The sequence below is a fragment of the Delphinus delphis genome, chromosome 2 (assembly GCF_949987515.2).
Source record: "Delphinus delphis chromosome 2, mDelDel1.2, whole genome shotgun sequence".
NCBI classification, from domain to species: domain Eukaryota; kingdom Metazoa; phylum Chordata; class Mammalia; order Artiodactyla; family Delphinidae; genus Delphinus; species Delphinus delphis.
This window is the reverse complement of record NC_082684.1, coordinates 141,240,116-141,259,997: the sequence shown is the minus strand read 5'-3', so window position 1 is coordinate 141,259,997 and position 19,882 is coordinate 141,240,116.

The following is a 19,882-nucleotide window of genomic DNA, read 5'->3' as shown; positions in this document are numbered from 1 at the left end:
TCTTCACCATCATAATATTCTACACAGCCTATCTTTTGATCAAGGAACTCATTCTACAGCAAACAAAATATAGGAATGGGCCCATGCTCATGGTCTTACCATGTCCCCCACTCCTTCCTAAAGTGGCTGGCCTGACAGAATAGTGGAATGGCTTTTAAATCTCAGATACAGTGACAACTGGGTAGCAAAACCTTGCAGGGCTGGGATGATGTTCCACAGGAGGTAGTATGTGTTGTAAATCAGCAACCAGTATGTGGTGGCGCATCTCCCATAGACAGGACTCATGGGACTGTGATCAGGGGTGGAAGTGGCTGAGATTTCTTTCACTAGTCATCCGCTAGAAACATTTTTGCATCTTGTCCCCACAAGTGAGGGATCTGGTACAGCACATACTTTCCGAAGGAGGAACGCTTCTACCATGGGACAGAGCAATGGTTCTCTGAAAGTGGACACTGAAACTGCCACCTGGCCATTTTGGGATCCTCAAACCAGACAATCAATAGGCAAAAAAGGGAGCTATTCTACTGACTGGGGTGATTGAGCCTGACTATAGGGGGAAAGTGGTTTGCTACTACACCATGAAGTACAAGAGGAATATGTCTGGAATGCAAGAAATTCCCTGGAGCCCCTTAATACTCCCCTGACCTATGATTAATCTAAATAAGAAAAACTACAACAACTCAATATATGCAGGACTGCTTATGGTCAAGACCCTTCAGGAACAAAGGTTTGGGTCACTCCACCAGGAAAGGAACCACAACCAACCAACATGCTTGTTGAATACACTATAGAATGAGTACTAGGAAAAAATAGTTATAAACAACATCCACAACTACCTGACAAGATGTGGACATGAGAACCATAGTAATTTTGAGTATTTCTTCCTTATTTTGATATAAACTATTTGTGTATATATAAAGGATAATGGAAGAGGATCTGACTATCTAGATTTTGAATCCCAACTTTTCCACTTACTAGTTTTGTGAACTGGACTAAGTTTAAAAAAAAAAAAAAAGACTCTCTAGGTTTGCCTCTGCAAAATGAGAATAATTATACTATCTTCCTCAAAGGAGTTCTATGAATTTTAAATGGGTTAATACCTTTTCAGCGCTCAGAATAGTGCCAGGCCCGTAGGAAGCATTCAGTGGTAGCTGTCATTACTAGGACAGGGTGTAGTACCAGAGAAAGCAGATTCCTACAGATCTGGTTGTCTCTTCTTCAGTGGAAACTTACCCTAAGACTTCCCCCAGTCCCAAAATCCTACAAGGAAAGGGACAAATTCCCAGGCTTAAATTTCTTTCTGTTTGCTTGGTGTTTTGTGAGGGACCCTCCCCAGCAAATGCCAACAAGCCTTGCCTTCGTACTCGGGCCATCCTCTAGCACTTTTCTGAGGACACTCTGAAAATAGCTTATGCTTGAGAAAGGGACTTAGGGGAGGGTTAAAAATGCTAAAATTTGACCAAGTCTCCAAATGAAAAATACAGCTTTAGGGGAAACCAGAGATATCTTCCTCTTTTTCTTTCACTCTCAAAATGCATTATGATGAATAATGCCTCAGGGCTGGTGTATGCAAACTTCCACTGTGCTTATGGAGAAAGATTATAATTGAATTCCCTATAATGATGGGCCAAAAAAAAAAGAAAAGACCAAGACAGACAAGGCTCAGAGGCTGCAGATCAGCCCAGTTTGGCTTCTAGCCCACAGCACCTACAATTATTCTGCAGTGATTTTTATTTATCTATTTAGTGCTCCCACTAGGCAGGAGAGAGAGAAAGAGCGAGAGTGGGAATCTGGTCATAATTCAGCCCCCATGGTTAGGCAGCAAGCTCGAAATTGAAAAAGTTATTCAAATGGATAATGAAATGGGGCTGAGTTTCTAATGTCCTCCACCATGGGAAAATGGCATAAATTGTGGGACTTTACAAATGGTTTACAGGTTGTTTGTGATGAGATTATTTAAGAGTCAGCTCAGTGATGCTATACCAGGGCATTATCCCAGGGTGAGTGGTGGTCCTCTGTACCTGAATCAAAAAGCAGAATGGACTCTTTGCATTTGGTCTTGAAAGGTCAATGACAGCCACCGAATGAAACGAGGGACCCCTTTGTGCTACTCATATCCTCATTGGTAAGAGTGTGGGTAAGAACTGTCCCTTAAGGCTGTGGCTCTGGATGAAATGTTGTCAAACATGGTCAAGTAAGCAGTATGTGTTCCTGGGTGCAGCTGGGTCGAGAGGAAAGGTTGATGATATGATGCATCTGTCAAAAACAGCATGTGACGGATCCCAGTCTCCAGTGGAGCTGTGCCCAATACTACATTTCTACCCTCACCTTTGTGAAGATCAGCCCCAAAATTGTCCCCCCATTTTAAGAGCTGGCAAAAGACACATGGTGATCACTTCTACTAAGTACCCCCAGCCCCTGTAATCCCCCCGAAGTTCAATGTGAATTTTTTAATTACAAAGCACTTTCATATACAACAGCTCAGGGAAGTGGGCAATACATTTCACCACAATTTTGCAGATCTGGAATAACTAAAGTTCAAGGAAGTAATTTGCTGAAGGTCACACAGTCTGTGGAGCAGAGGTGTGACCCTGAAGGTCAACAAGTTATCACCATATTTAAGCTCATATCCCTTCCATAATTGGAAAATTAACACTCAGTTTTTTTAAACCTGACACTTCATGATCCAGAACAGTATTGTATAATAGAACTTTCTGTGATGATGGAAATGTTCTGTAATCTGTGCTGTCCAATATGGTAGCCACTAGCTACTGGTGGTCACTGAGTACTTAAAAAGTGGTTAGTCTGATTAAAAACTGAATTTTTAATTTTATTTAATTATACTGAATTTAAATTTAAAAATCACATGGGGCTGGTAGTTATATTAGGCAAGAAAAATCTATTCATCTATTCAATAATCAAGAAACTCAGTCCTACTCTAAGCAATTACAGCAATTCAGAGCATGCACTCAGGGTCACACAGACTATTTCACACAACATCCAGCTGAATTTGGTATTGATGAGGAAAGAATGGGGAGCTTTGAAAAAGTTCAACAAAACAGCTTAGATTCTGAGAAAACTGAGGCCTTAGTATTTCATATATATTGACATTATTGCATTATTATATAAGTGGGAAAAAGAATATAGGAAAAAGGAAGTGGAAAGGAAATATCATTTAATTTTTCCCTAGCAGTGTCTTCCTCATGTACAAGAACTATGGAGAAATTGGGAAGCTTGGAACATGAGGTTTAGTGCTGTTGGCAGAGAAATAAAGTATGGCTGGCAGGGGATCCTCACCAGGAAAGTCACAGCAGTGGCTGTGGAGGAAACCATGGGACAGAAATTTGAGGCCAAATGGCAGATATGAAACAAACATAGGGTAGGCACTCAGCCACAGGATTCGGACTCCAAGTAGAACAGCTGAGAGGGAAGAGTCAAGGGTTTGTCTCTTTGAAGCAATTAAATAGCATATAGGGCAAGAATTCAGGAACCGAAATATTAGTTCCAGATGCTACCACATGTTTATTGTCAGAAGCCAGGGGAAGAAGGAAAATGACCCCCAGGATGGCCATTTCCTGGGGTGAGTCCTGAGGGGCCAGGCTATAGTTGTTTAAGCATAACCCTAGGGGCTGGAAGCAGCAAAATCAGATGTGACCCATTGGTCAGGATGCTCTTGTTTCCAAGTAGAAGAATCCCCAGATAACATGTTTTAAACAATAAAGACATTAATTATTTTGCACGACGAGAAGTCCAGAGGCGGGGTAGATTCAGGGTTGCTACTTTTATCCCATTTAATTCTCACAAAAATTTCATGAAGGAAGTTCATTTTATAGCCATGAAGAAATCAAGGCTTCGGGAGATTAAATTACTTGTCCAAAGACACACAGCTGGTAAGTGGCAGAGCCAGTGTTGGAGCCGTAAAGCTTTGGGTATAAAAAGAAACTAAATACTTCATTCTGGTGAGGTTTCACTGATGTAAAGGATTTTTAGTGTTTTATGACAGCATTAGAACAAGGCTAGTGGATATAATTTCCAGTTTGCAAAGGTTGGAATTCACAGAGACCATGAAGATAGAGTCCAAATCACATAGCATGTCAAACTGGACATAAACCCTATGGCTCAAAACAGAGAGCTTCTATCAGAACTACCAGGTGTCATTTCATGGTTCCTTCTCATGACAAAAGAATAATAAACAAACAAACAAACAAACAAAGTCAAACAATACACTCCTGGATGTCTGCCCTGTCTCCTGGTAGCCCTGGGCCCACCCAGTGCCCAGTGGCTGTGCTCTCTGATGGCAGCCTCATTGCTTTTCCCGCAGGCTCCCAAAGGCTGTGTCTTGTGTAAATGAAGAGACACTGAGGGGCATGCCATGTTTGTCAAGCAAAGTGAGGCAGCAGACCCAGCTTCTGCAGCCAAGGGGGTCAAAACCCTGGGAGAAACTGATCCCCAGTTCCTTCAAGGACAAAAGGGAGTCCTGGCCAAATCTAAGGAAGAAGAATTTCAAATGATGAGCCACTTGACCTTCCCTCTCTACTTAAAGTCTCAAACTGGATCACGTATCAAAAGGTAGCCCATAAGCTAGCAAAAAACAACAAACCCATAAGCCTGCATAAAAAGGACTTCAAAACAAATGCAGCCTGTCTAGAACCTGGTCAAAGAGTATTATTCTCAGCTGTAGAGAACTTTCACAACTGGAAGGCCTAAAACATATTCAGTAGATGGAGCTCAGCTAAGCTTAGCCTATGTGAAGAGCTAACATTTTTCAGAAGATAATTATCCATTTATTATCTTATCTGTTGCCAATGTCATGTAACACTGAGAAGTTGATCAGCATACTTCCTAAAATGACTAAGACTTGGGAATGGAAATAACTGCCAAATATGGATTAAATTGATAAAAATAATTCCAAACATGATTAGAGTCACTCTGTTGTATATCCTGCACAGCAGGTGGGAAATCCTCGAGAAGAATTAGGGAAAGGTTTAGGGAAAGCAGATTAATGGAGAAAAGATTAAATGTGTTGCAAAAGCAGTACAAAACATATTTTAAATGACAATCCTTCCATAGGCAATGTTAAAAGGTACTTGGGAACATGCAAAATTCAAGCTCTGGGTTTAAATGCTATGCGGTAATACACGGAAATGTGTCCTGTGGCGCAAACTGTGCACGTGGAACACACTTGGATGTGACAAATATAAGGGGGTGGTGAAGTTATTTTTCTTTTTGTCTTTACATTTCATTACCAAAGTGATATAGAAAAGCAATCTCATTGTAAAAGATTCAAACAGTATAGAAATATATAAAATGAAATGTAAAGATCCCCCTGGGGGCCTCACCTCCTCACTGGCCTTCCCTCCCCCATATACACATATTCCCAGGTGTGTTAACTAGTGCTTCTGGTCCTCTTCCTATTCATCTACCTATAGTCACATGTATATTTGTGGTTTTGTTTCTTACAGAAACGTAGAAAATAATGTAAATATTGTTTTGTTATTTGCTCTTATTTTCCACATACTAATATATCTTGGAGCTATTTTCATGTCAGTACATATACATCTACTTTATTTTTTAATGGCTAACATCGTATCTCAGAGCATGGATATTCCATAATTTATTTAGCTAGTGTCATATTCATGATATTTGTTGTGTTCACAGAGCTTTTTTTTTATAACAGATTTTCAAATAAGGCTTGTTTGCCCATTTTTCAAGGAATATGAGAAAAGGCATCATTTCTCATAGACTCACATGTGACTATTATAATTCTACCCCTACTGACCAAGGCCAGATAGCCACTGCCATGACCCTTCCTCTTTGCTTACTGTCACTTTAATCAGTGGGACTTAAGAAAGGTGGCCCATCAGAGCTCTACATATCACAGAATGTAAAACCAAGCTAGTTACTCAATTTCTCTGAGTGTCAGTTTTCTTTCGTGAAAGTTGAGGATAGAGTTTGTGTGAAGATTAAATGCAGCAAAATGGTACATGATGTAAAACAGTGGTCAAGAACATGGGTTTAGTGGTCAAAGAGACCTGGCATTGAACGGCTGCTTCACCACTGACCTACAGAGGGGCCTTGAGGAAGTTTTTTAACCTCTCTGAAGCTCAATTTCCTTACATGTACGTAGAATGAGGATTAAATTAATTAATTTTTTTTTTTTTTTTTTTTTTTTTTTTTTTTTTTGCGGTACGCGGGCCTCTCACTGTTGTGGCCTCTCCCGTTGCAGAGCACAGGCTCCGGATGCGCAGGCTCAGCGGCCATGGCTCACGGGCCCAGCCGCTCCACAGCATGTGGGATCCTCCCGGACCTGGGCACGAACCCATGTCTCCTGTATCGGCAGGAGGACTCTCAACCACTGCACCACCAGGGAAGCCCCTAAAATTAATTTTATAATGTGTTTATGAGAGCAAAATAAGAAACTCTACCTTAGCATTCAACCTGGCATGTGAGAAATATCCCAAAAATCTCTTACTACCAAATGTCATTTCCTGTTTTCTTTTCCTTCTTATTGATTGCAAAGCTTCAAGCAAAGCACACACAAAGTGTGACGTGACTAAGGAAAGATGGTGGCTTGGTTAATTCTTAATCTTTTGTAGTCTTGCAGTCAATATAGCATACACTGTTACGTTTGATCCTCAATCTCCACAGTAGCCATAAAATCTGAGGATTCTTCTCCAGGGTTTAGTACCACAGGATGTCAGTTCCCTCCAGGACTCTTATGTTTCTGCACATCTTGAAGAGCAGAGGCACTCATGGCCTTTTTGTGGACTGTCTCATTAAGGATGTTTCTATAGGGAGTGACAACCTCTGGAACAAAGAGCAGATTTGCTTGCTGTCCAATAAAATAAAGATTATGTCTCCTTCCAGGGCAAATGGCAGGTTTGTGTGCGCTCATTATAAAGGACTTGTGCTACCTAAGCTTGGAGGTCCCCAGTTGTGAGAACCCACTGTGTACACAGCATCCACCTGGGCCACTTCAGGCACCCCTGTGGGATTTGGGGCAAGGGAAACTGATGTAAACATTAAACCCACACTTGGCTATGACATGAGTAAGAAAGTCCTTTGTCTCTAGCCCAGGAGTCTCATGTCTTCTGCCAGCATCCATAAAACTGTAAGAGACTAACTTGTTAGCTTCTAAGTAGGGTAAAATCTTAGACCCTTCTTAGTTTTTTGTCTGTCTGTTTGTTTGTTTGTTTTCATTTGGCTGTGCCGGCTCCTTTAGTTGCAGCATGAGGGATCTTCATTGCAGCATGTGGGATCTAGTTCCCTGACCAGGGATTGAATCCGGGCCCCCTGCACCGGGAGCATGGAGTCTTAACCTCTGGACCACCAGGGAAGTCCCAACCCTTCTCAGTTTTTGACAGCCATACAGTGCTTGGAACTGCCATTCACCCACTAGAAAGGAAGAGCATTCTCAAAATTTCACCTTCTCCACCTTTTTATACAATTCAACATCAAGTCTTGTCAGTATCCCATGTAATTATAGGACCTTTGAAAATGCTGTTCTATTTGCCCAGAATGCTTTTCTCCTACTTATTCTTGCCCCGTTCACTCATACCAGTTCTTCAAACCCTAGTTCAAGCTTTACTTCCTCAGGGCAACTCAATCTTCCCTGATTCCACTGCTCTGTAAAATCCTATTATTAATATATGCTCAACTCCCCTTCTTCACAGCACCTGCCACAGTTGACTTTATTTTAAATCATATTTATTATCTTATATTTATTTACATTATTAATGGCTGAGTTGCTTTTTCCCACCCTGGACTACAAGCTCTGTGGAGAGAAGGACCATGTCTATTTTCCACTCACTACAGGATACTTATTACCTGGATCACTGTTCAATAAATATGAATTAAATGCTGAATGAATAGACAGAGTAGAAAATGTTATCTCAGGTTATCTCAGGTTTATAGATGGGAAAATTGGGGCTCAGAGATGATAAGTGAGTTTCTCATGGTCACACAGCCACCAAGGGCAGCATGACATTCAGTTTTTCTAAAAGTACAAGTTTCTTTCCATTAAGGTTGTTCCTGTGAATTCAGGACAGACTAGAAAGGTCTGTATAAGGGTAACCATATATAGGAGGAGAGTCTGAAGGGTGGTTCATTCTAGGAAGGGTGTTAGGTCTGTGTAAACACTGAACAAAGGAAATGAAAGGAAAACAGGTGAGAAAGAAGGACCAGAGAATCAGATGGTATATCCAAATGGAAGGGGAGAGAAAGGGCTTAAACGGGAGATGAGCAGCAGGCTTGGTAGCAGCAAAACTGCGTAGAATAAGGATTTAAAAGTGGGCTTGAATGAGGTTTAGAGATTCCAGATCTGAGCCTCAAAGACTGGTCTCCGGCCACTTGTTTCAGAACACTGGCATCTCCTTAGGGAAATAAAACTTATTTATAATAAAATTAACAATAGTTGTCATTTATTGGGTGCCTAGTGTGTGTCAAGCATTGTGCTAGATGCTTTATGTACATTATTTTAGTTGGTCCCCCAAATGGTCCACTGAGAAAGATGTTAGCATTAGAACCCTGGCTTATCCTTTCTCCTACTTGTTTCCAACATTCTAATTATTGAGTATGTGAGAATTTTCTCAGTTCTCTCACTTTGTCTACTCCTCTCTTTGTCTCTTGGTCCCTACCCTGCCATCATTTTCACAGCCAGGTGCTTAGGGCCTTATGATACCCACCATTAAATTCTACCAGGTCTGCCTGCCTATCCCAACCTCATTCTATTAAGCTAATTGCCACTAAAGTTTAGATGACTAGTGGATTCTCATCTCTCCCAAGGACCACTTTATTATAATAGAGTACTCTTGGAGAAATATTTAAGGTATTCTTTTAACCCAGTAAATGAATCTCTAATGATACAATGTCAGACAGAGATGTAAGGTATTTTTGAAGCCTACAGGATTTACTAGACATTTGAAATACATCCATGCCTAGATCTCTACTAATTCAACCTATTGGAAGAATGATCCCTTGTTGGTCATCTAGTTTTTTTTTTTGCGGTACGCGGGCCTCTCACTGTTGTGGCCTCTCCCGTTGCGGAGCACAGGCTCCGGACGCGTAGGCTCAGCGGCCATGGCTCACGGGCCCAGTCACTCAGCAGCATGTGGGATCTTCCCGGACTGGGGCACGAACCCGTGTGCCCTGCATCGGCAGGCGGACTCTCAACCACTGCGCCACCAGGGAAGCCCACACACACACTTCTGTGTTAAAATTCTATAACTACGTATGGCCCGTGGGCAGATATGAACAATTTTCTTCATATATAGACAGCAGTTCTCTCCACTGTCAATGACACCTCCCTGTACCCATGGAATCCTTGGGAACTGAGAAAGCTGAGCCGTGAGTAAGGGCAGCTGTTCCGTTCCTCTCTTCTCCTGTGGAATGACTGGGAGTAACTGGGAGAAACGTGGTTGGGTGAGATTCACTTTTTGAATGTTAAAATGTGAATGTGTATTTTGAATGTGTATTATATACAAAGCCCAAGAACCATTAGAAGTCTTCTGACAGTAATGATTAGTTGATGTATAGTTCACTGAAGGTACAGTTGGAATTGTCACGTGACATGGGGAGTTTTTTCCCTAGCCATAGCTGAGTTCTCAGGAGCTCCACGTAGAGTTTAGGGATCTTCTCCAGGACCCATTTCCTTCTCTAATGGAAATCTTCTCACTCTAACATGGACTGGGATTCCTAGCTATCGCCTCACTCCTGGATTACGCCTCTTGGCCTAAGTCCTTTGTATTGATATTTTGGTTGAACTGTCTAGTTGTCTTTTGAGTTGAGTTTTGTTCATCGCTGTTGTCTCTTGGACCTTCTTTATTTCTATTCTCTATAAACCTGAAGATTGGTCTCATTTTACCCTCTGCCCACTATGGGCTTCTGGGATTCCAGTGTCCTGGGCTCTCACTTGTCTGAGAGGAGGATTTTGACAGGACTCTGTAAAATTTCTTGTTTTGTCCTCACGCTACAATAAGAATTGTTTAACCAAGTGATTCCAACAAAAGTTACAATCAGAATGCTATTTAAGCCATTATCATCCTGGGTAATTCTTGCTCAGTTTTTCTTCCTAGACAAAAGGAAAGTCAGAAATCATGTCTCACAGCTTGGGCTGAGCATGGGGATGTGGTGGGACAAGCCCTCTGAGCTGCTGGCATAGAGCTGAATATTATGTAAGAGAGTCCAGCCTCAATCAAAATAAAAACTCAAGCTGTTAAAAGGACCAAGATGAAAGTCAGCATCGCTGGGCCAAGAGAAAGAATCCAGGCACTAAGTAATGGAATCTGAGGATACCTTGACAGAGAAGAAGGACACTGGAGATAAACTTTGAGCTTCTGGAAGGAATCTGTAGGGTGTCTGTAGCCTCAGTTATGCATGTACAGAGTTTGTTAAGGGGGCCAAATTGGTACAAGCAGGTATGTCATTGAGGGATTCACGTGTTGTGGTTTTTAAACTCTGGATTTCATTAGAAAAAGATCTTGGACTTCCCTGGTGGTCCAGTGGTTAAGAATCCACCTGCCAATGCAGGGGATATGGGTTCGATCCCTGATCCAGGAAGATCCCCCATGCTGCGGAGCAACTAAGCCCGTGTGCCACAACTACTGAGCCTGTGCTCTAGACCCCGTGAGCCACAACTACTGAGCCCACATGCCACAACTACGGAAGCCCGCACACTCTAGGGCCTGCGTGCCACACTGAACCCGTGCTGCAACTACTGAAGCCCGTGCGCCTAGAGCCCATGCTCCACAACAAGAGAAGCCACTGCAATGAGAAGCCTGCGCACTGCAACGAAGAGTAGCCCCCGCTTGCTGCAACTAGAGAAAGCCTGCAGGCAGCAACGAAGAGCCAACCCAGCAAAAAACAAATAAATAAATAAATAAATTTATAAAAAAAAGAAAAGAAAAAGATCTTATTAGGTACCTATTAGGAGTATATCAATTAGTGACTGCTGTGTAACAAACCACCTCAATACTCAGTGGTTTAAAACAATTGATTTTATAAATGTACAACACTTATCACTATAGCTAATGCTTCTGAGGGTTGGCTAATGTAGGCTGGGCTTACCTAAGTGGCTCTGTTCATCCTGCTTGGACTTACTCAATGTGTATAAGGGTTGGCTGTGGCAGGGGAGCGGTGGGGCTTCTGCTCTAGGCTTGGGCAGCTTAGTTAGCGCAATTCCACTCCATATGTCTCTTATCCTCCTCCTGAAACTAGCAGATTAGTCCAGCATGCTCTCACAGTGATGGAAGAGGAGCAAGAGCAAAGCAGAAAGACACAAGGCCTCTAAGGCCCCAGCTGGGAACTGGTACATGTCACAGTCTGCCTCATTTTATTGGCCAGAGCATATCACAGGACCACACCCAAGACAAGAGGCAAGCGAGTATGTCCTGCTCACAGCAGGAGAGCACTGTAAAGAAACGTAGCAAGCAATGTGAATTCAGGAAACGGTGACGAATTGGAGGCAATAACACAATCTGTACAATGTGTTAGGCGCTCTTCTAAGAGCTCCAGGCTCTTAGATGCTTAATCATGGGTAGGCATTATTACCCTGATTCCACAGACAGCTCAAAATGCTTACATCTAGTCACTAAGGATAACACAACCATTAAGTGGCAAATCATGAATTTCAACCTATGTCTTTCTGGTTTCAAAGCTGAAATCTTTCCACCATGAGATCAGAATTCACCAAACTACCTGCATTCCAGTTAATTTTTACACAGATTATACGTACAAACACATATGTTATATTTGACACCTTAACAATTCAGTAAATAAGGTTAAAATTGAAGTGAAAATTAAAACAGGCTTAATTTCATTGCATGTTCTTCCTATTTGCTAGCAATCTCCATGGATCTATTGAATATTTTCTGTAATTCATTCTTTGCCCTTAGAATATTCTAGAAAGTTAATAATAACTTTCCTGATGATAATTTTTCTTGTCATTTATACATACTCATATAGAGTTGGTATTCAGTATGTTTTAACATGGAGCTCATTAGTAAGGCAATTCTTTCACTGTATGAAAAACATCCCATTACTTAAAATTTTCCAACACCCTAGCATTAAGTACAGCAAATAGCTATCAAGATGTCCCTTTAAAACATTTTCAGAGGTTTCATTTAAAGTCCTTCTGCCATGGCCAAGCCTGTGGAATGTGTAACAACTAGAGTGGACTTAGAGAACGACGGCCTGAATAATTATGCTCAAAGGGATTATTCCATTAGACAAATGAGCTTTCTCTCCGCAAAGTCAAGCAAACATTGTAGGTTCTCATGATTATGTCTCAATATCACAGTTGGAAAGGGGGCCTTGATAGTTCTCAGTTACTTCACAGACATCTGAGAAGTAACAAAATGATGAATCTCAACAGCCACTATCTGACCAAGCCAAGAAACGACAAAGAATCTCTGCTGACTAAGCTCCTGGCTATCTAAGAACTCTTCCCAGGGGAGGACTCATCTCCATTCTCTCTACTAACCTTGTGTTAGAACCTGAGACCAGGACAAATCCATTCTCACTTATGAACTTGGCAAAATTATCTATACAATGACAGTCTACGGGGTGACTTGTGAAAAAGACAATATAAAGTAGAGGATGGTGAACTGAACTAAGAGTTGAGAAACCGAAGTTCTGGTTCTGATTTAACTGCTAACTAGCAGGGAAACCTCAAGTGCATCACTTCCCCTTTTTAAGTCTTAGTTATCTCATATGTCAGGTTAGAGAATATAAAGCTAACACTTTAGAACTGGACAGTCCTGGGTTCCAGTTCCACTTCGACATAAAATGCTGGGAGTTCTTGAGTAGATTACTTAATCTCCCTGAGCCTCTGTTTACTCATTCATTTAATAGATAATAATCCCCACTTTTCCTTCCCCAGGGAGCTAAGAAGGAGAAGTAGTGTTCAATAACTGTTAGTTTGCTCCTCCACTTTGATTGTCCTATAACCGTGGTGTTCTGTAATTCTAAAAACTAGACTATTGGATGGTTTGAATAATTCTTTTAACCAAGAAGACATTTCTTCCTAACAAGTTACTAGCAATAATACATCACAATACAGCTCTTTTAAAGACTTTTTCCTATTGGACTCTACTTTATCCATTTGACAAAACACTTATACTCTTGTTGTAGATTTTCTCATAGAAATAGTCTCAAACCAATGGGAAGATAACCTGGGAAGTTTTTTCCATCCTTTGATCCATCTACAGGTTCTTCATATGCTTACATCTCACAAAGTTATACAAGATCCCAGTAGGTTTCACAGTAGTGTAACTAAGAGCCACACTGACCAACAATGCTTTGGTTAGTCTCATCTACTGACATCTGAAAAATATGCAGGGAAGACCACATTTGGAAAAGAAAGCCTAACATTTATTCTTTCCTTAATTATTACATTTCTTAAAAGCTTTAGGGGAAAGGATTATTCTTTGACACCAACTTCAGTTTTGAAAAATAAAATACATTTGGGTCTAGAAGAGATTGGTTTGCACCTAACTTGTCACTTCTGCTGGTCTGGATCCCAGTGGCTTGGGGAGCTACTTCAGAAAGGCACAAAAGCAACAGAAAGTACATCTGTCTGATTGGCAGGTGCAGTAAGCAGTTACCTTAAACATTCTGCAGCTTCCTTTGGGTTAACCAATCCAAAGAAAAATATTGATCAGTGGTCTACAATACATGGCAAACTACAGATAGGATTTACATAGAAATTTTCCATATGTTGCCTTAACTGACTCACATCTATAGAGCAGTGATGGTGAGAGAGGAAATGAACATGTATTCGATCCTTATAACTTAATACCTGTTATGTACCTATTATTGTTGTTAATACTGCTAACAATTAATGATAATATTAACATTGAGACCTTTATTGCATGCCAGATACCAATGCTAAGACATTTACTTTCATGGTCACATCTAGTCCTCCCATCATGCTATCACTCCGATTTAGAAAGGAAGACTCTCCAAGGTCACTCAGCTAATAAATTTGTAAAACCAGTGCTGTCTAACACCGAAGACAGAAGGATTTATTAAGGAAAACATTGAGGATCAGGGAATCCCTAATATTATACAGAGAGTAAATACTGAAGGTAAGAACTGCGCCTTTAATGTCAACATCATTACTCATTTCAATACACCAAAGCTTGGTGTATTTACCCTGGCAAGGTACACAGAAATCCTTTTGCTGGGAAAAGGAGCAATTAATGCAGGGAGTAAATACGTGGGCAGGTATCATGCAGTCAAAAATACTCAGGTTGATTTTACAGGGTGATCTCATGCTTTCATGTGAAGCACAACTTAAGAACATATATACGAGAAAACCATAATTCAAAAAGACACGTGCACCCCAATGTTCACTGCAGCACTATTTACAATAGCCAGGTCATGGAAGCAACCTAAATGCCCATCGACAGACAAATGGATGTGGAAGATGTGGTACATATATACAATGGAATATTACTCAGCCATAAAAAGGAATGAGAGTGGGACATTTGTAGAGACGTGGATGAATCTAGAGACTGTCATACAGAGTGAAGTAGTCAGAAAAACAAATATTGTATATTAATGCATATACGTGGAACCTAGAAAAATGGTACAGATGAGCCGGTTTGCAGGGCAGAAACTGAGACACAGATGTAGAGAACAAACGTATGGACACCAAGGGGGGAAAGCAGCAGGGGGTGGAGGTGGTGGTGTGATGAACTGGGAGATTGAGATTGACATGTATACACTGATGTGTATAAAATGGATGACTAATAAGAACCTGCTGTATAAAAAAATAAATAAAATTCAAAAATTAAAAAAAAAACATTACCAACCTTGGGAATTCCCTGGTGGTCCAGTGGTTAGGACTCAGCACTTTCACTGCCAGGGCCCTGGGTTTGATTCCTGGTCAGGGAACTAAGATCCTGCAAGCCTTGAGGCGTGGCCAAAAAAAATTAAAAAGTTATCAAACTTCAAAAAAAAAAAAGAACATATATACCATAATTTCTCCCATCCTATGAAAAGAGAACTTTAAAGTGATGTGGAAAAAGAGGCATACATAGGGTTGAATCATATGAAACTGCTAGTTTCAAACCATTTTTTAACCTATAAAAAATGGCAGCTTTATATGGCTCAAATCAAAAACAGCAATACCTGAACACCTATGGTAATACAGCTCACTCCTAAAATACACTAAAACAAGGCAAATAGTTGGTTTAAAAGATATAAACCTAAGAGGAAGGGAAAACGGGACAGGCAACAACAATCCAAATGTTTGAAGGTGGAAAAGCAGGCAGATGAGTGATAATGCACCTAGCAGCTGTGATAAAATTGTAAGATGAAGTGAGGAAATCTGACAACCAACCAAAGTTGTACTGTAGAATCTTTAAAAGGCTCAGGAATTGTCAGCACCAGAAGTTCTGGAACTAGGAGAGAAGAGGTGGAAAGAACAAATGAAATGATGGTCAAAGGCACTTTTTTTGAAGGAGATTCCCTTCCCTAATCCTCATTCCTGGGTAACTATCCGTTTCCCATTTCACAAAAAGTTTGGAGCTTTACTCTCTGGAGAAGACTTTTAAAAAGGTCTTTGTGCATGGAGTAGACAAGTGTAGTGGACGGCACTGAGTGGTTAATCACATACCCAATGCTGAGAACTTCCAACCCTCTTCTGTGGTTCAGCTTAGAATGCTGGCAGCCAGATTTTGCCCTCCCAGCAGGGTGCTGGAACAGTACTCCCTGGAGTATGTGACAAGACCAAGGGAAGAGACATAAAAATAATCACATGAGAGGTTCCCCTAAAGAACTCGCCCACAAAATGCTACTGCAGGTCTCAAATTTAATCAACTACCTTATTTCCTATTATCATGAAAAAATAAGAATTGCCTAACATGTGAGGACAGACTCTAACACAGAAGATGGAGGCTAAAACAAACAGAACAATGCAAATCAGAGGTGGCAGGTTATACAAGGAGAATAGAATAAAAAATATATCATGAATCATTATCCTCAGAAATAAGAAAAGATAGTACATCCACAAAACTAGAACAGAATGCTGTGTAAAAGGAACAGTTAGAACAAACACCCCCCCCACACACACACACAACGCACACTTATGGAAATCAAATACATGATAGCAGAAATGAAAAAGTCTCAATGAAAGTATTTTTGAAAAGATTTTTAAAAGTTAAAGAATCAACTAACTTGTTTCAACATTCAAAAAACAGTCGTTCGAGAGAGAACAGAATAAATGTAGGAAGGGAAATAATAATATGATTCAAGAATATTTCCTATAATTGAAGGACATGAATCTCCAGATTAAAACGGTACTATGGGAGGAACTGGGCTCTCATCAATGGACACTTTTGTGACATTTCAGGGAGTCTGGCTAGAAGAAAAGTTCCTACAAGCTGACGATGAGAATGAACAGGTACATAAAAAGAAGAATCAGAATAACTTTAGATTTCTAAAGCATCATGAAGAATTCAAAGGCAGGAAATCCAACTCAGGAGAAAAACCAAAGGAAATTTCTAGCATGGCACTGTTCCACTGGTCTGGACAGCACTCGGCTGAGATAGGAAGAGGATAAAGGTATTCCAGATGGATATACCCAAGAAAAAACTGAAAATTTTAAATTTCTTGACGTGGCTGACTGTGTAGAAAATTGTACTGAAAAGCTTTGGGAAAATGTGGGGGAAATTAGCAACATATACAAAGACGACTAGTAACATGAAAATGCACACAATCACACGCACACACACACGTCAATCCACTTCAGAAAAGACAAAGGACAAGGAAGAAAGCAAATTTTGAGTAGTACTCTACAATACAAAGCTAGAAACATGTGCATAAGAAATAACTGAATATTGATTTATCCAAATATAATGGGGAAGGAGAAGCAGAAAAGAAGGAGCTAAATCCTCATCTATCACAATAGAAAGAAAAAACTACTTAAAATTCATTAATCCAAAGAGAGCAATAATGTATATTATTTAGAAATGTGTATGCTTAAATACCAGAAGAAAAACCCCCAAAACCAAAATAGTTGCCTATTTTGCCTATTTCCACAGGGACATTGGAAAAAGTGTGGTGGGGCAAGGAATTACTCAGAAATTGCTATAAGGCTTTTACAACTATTTGACTTTTAAACTATGTGCATGTATTACTTTGATAAAAGTAAATATTAATTTAAAAAATCCAAGTTCAGGGATTCCCTGATGGCGCAGTGGTTGAGAGTCCGCCTGCCGATGCAGGGGACACAGGTTCATGCCCCAGTCCGGGAAGATCCCACGTGCCGCGGAGCGGCTGGGCCCGTGAGCCATGGCCGCTGAGCCTGCGCGTCCGGAGCCTGTGCTCCGCAACGGGAGAGGCCACAACAGTGAGAGGCCCGCATACCGCAAAAAAAAAAAAAAAATCCAAGTTCAGTGAGCATGATGATGCAACCCCTTTGAAAACATTTTTCCCTGGTTTTGACACAGGCCTTTTTATCATTACCAACACTTACAAAACGCGCAAATTCGCAGAGCAGTGTGTTAAGTACTGTTCCTAGAGTCACAAGAATGCATCATTTTAAATAAATTCATCTTATGAAGTTCAAAGCTTTGACCTTAAAAGACTTGTTGAAAAAGAAGGGACAACACTTCATTGTATATTAACCAGAGCAGCAAACGCAAGAAGCACTTAGGCTAGAGAACATCACACATGAGACACCAAAGTTTGGTAAAATGAATATTAATTACTAGGAAATATCTTTAAGAAAAAAAATGTTATACTCTGCCGAGCTTTAAATCTACATTACTTCCTAAAGTGATCGTTGTATCTGTGGAGCTTTGTTGACAAATCATTTCACATCCTGTGGGTGGGTCTTGGAACATTCTCTTTGTGCTTACAAGGAGAACAATAATCTTGGCAAGAAGCTGTATGTGTACTAGCTTTATTTCTCTTAGCTCTGGGTGGATGTCCCTCCAAGGACCTTTGCTCTGGGCCAAATGTGGATGGGTGAAGTGTGACATAATTCTTATTTTTTGCATATGATCACTTAGGAGAGCCTGTCTTTGTCCTTCAGTTTCAATTCTGACCAGTCACCTTTTGATGGTCTATCTTTAAGGACAGCTGTTGAGAAACACTCTTCACATAAATACCATTCATTTTGCTTGAACTCAGCCCCACCCTCCTGTTTTACATTCTTCACCACTGGCCCTGTTGGGCCTGTTTTTCTTTTGTCCATTGGCTGTAACCCCACATTCTTTTGCCCAGGTCTCCTGTTCTCTTGAATTATATCAAATGTTTGTACATTTTGTGGGATTTGGGTTGGATATGCATAGGCTTCTATAGCTAATTCTTTACCCTGATGAAAAGGTGTCCATGGACACCTTTGGTTCTGTTATCATATTTACAAGTTTAGTGCTATCTTTTGCTGTTCCTGCAAGCTCCCATTTGTAGTTATTATTTTTCCTGTTATCTGTCAAATGAGCTAATATCTGATGATTCTGCTGCCTTTAGGGTGATTCTGCCATTACTGGTATCTTCTCTGTGTTCTTGTTGGCTTTCTAGTCCTCTGGGGAGTATAATGAGTATTTTCTTGAAAGATTCCCTCTTACTTCCCTCAAATTTACACGTTGTTTTTGAGGCTTACATTCTGAGTTCTAGTTGGTGCATTTCTTCATTTCCAGTGTCTTCATTTGGGTTGTTTGTGGTGGATCTACTGTCTAAGACTCTGCTCAAGTCTGGAATCAGGACAGGAGAACTGGCAACACTGGAGCTTTAAACTCAAGAGATCCTGAGGGATGGGGAAAATACGCAGAGACCTGGGAAGCCAATGCGGACATGGGAAAACTTGGAGGGTTGAGGGAGCCTGGAAATCCCAAGGGCTTCCAACCCAGACCCAGGCTCCCAGTGGTCACAGTGAAGGGGCCCATTTCCACCCTTTCCCTAGCAAAAGTCTCCAAATCAGTCTCCTGAAGAACCTTCCCTTATTGGAAATCTTTGGTTAGAACAACTAAAATAAATGAGAAAAGAACATTTGGTTCTCGGAAGTTCTGGTTTCAACCAATGTGACTAGAATACACACATTTAATAAATTAAGGACATGTCTCTTTTGCTTAAACAGTTTGTATATTCAAAAGAAGATTTACATATGTTGCTGATGACATTTATTCATGTATTCATTAAACATTTATTAAGTACTTACTAAGATCCAGGTACTATATATTGGTCTATCCTTTTTGGATTATAATTCAGCAGCACATATTTAGAATCATTACTATTTTTACATATTTTGTACCAGTAATCTAAGTCTTGGGAATTTCTCCTAAGGCAATAATTCACGTGAAAAAAAAGTGATATATAAAACATATTTATAACAGCATTATTTGTAATGATTAAAACAACAAAATGCCCAATGATAGGGAATTAAGATAACTGTGGCATATTCAATTCAGGAACACTAGGTACATAGTGAAAATTATAATAACAAAGTATAGGAAATGGAAAAGCATATATCAAATGTTAGGGACAAAACTGGGACAAAAATTTGTAAAAGTATGATTGCAACTGTATAAACACATACAGACAGGTATAAAAAGTTATAGACACCAATGAAAAATGTGAAGTTAATGTGATTGAATGGTCATATTATATCTTTATTTTCCTCATGATATACTATAAAGTTGTCTTAGTAGTAAGTAAAAATAATTAATGATATAGACCAAAAAAATTATTTTAAAAATCTACTTTTTGCAGTGCATGGTAATGTGCACTGAATGTGGAACTCTTAGGGTCCCTAGTTAATAGTTTGTTTCCATATAGAAACATTTTGAACTAAGATGTCAAGGGAAAAGACATTCTCAGAAGCCAGTAGTGATAACCAATATCATGCAATACTCAGGGAATTCACCTCCGTACAATA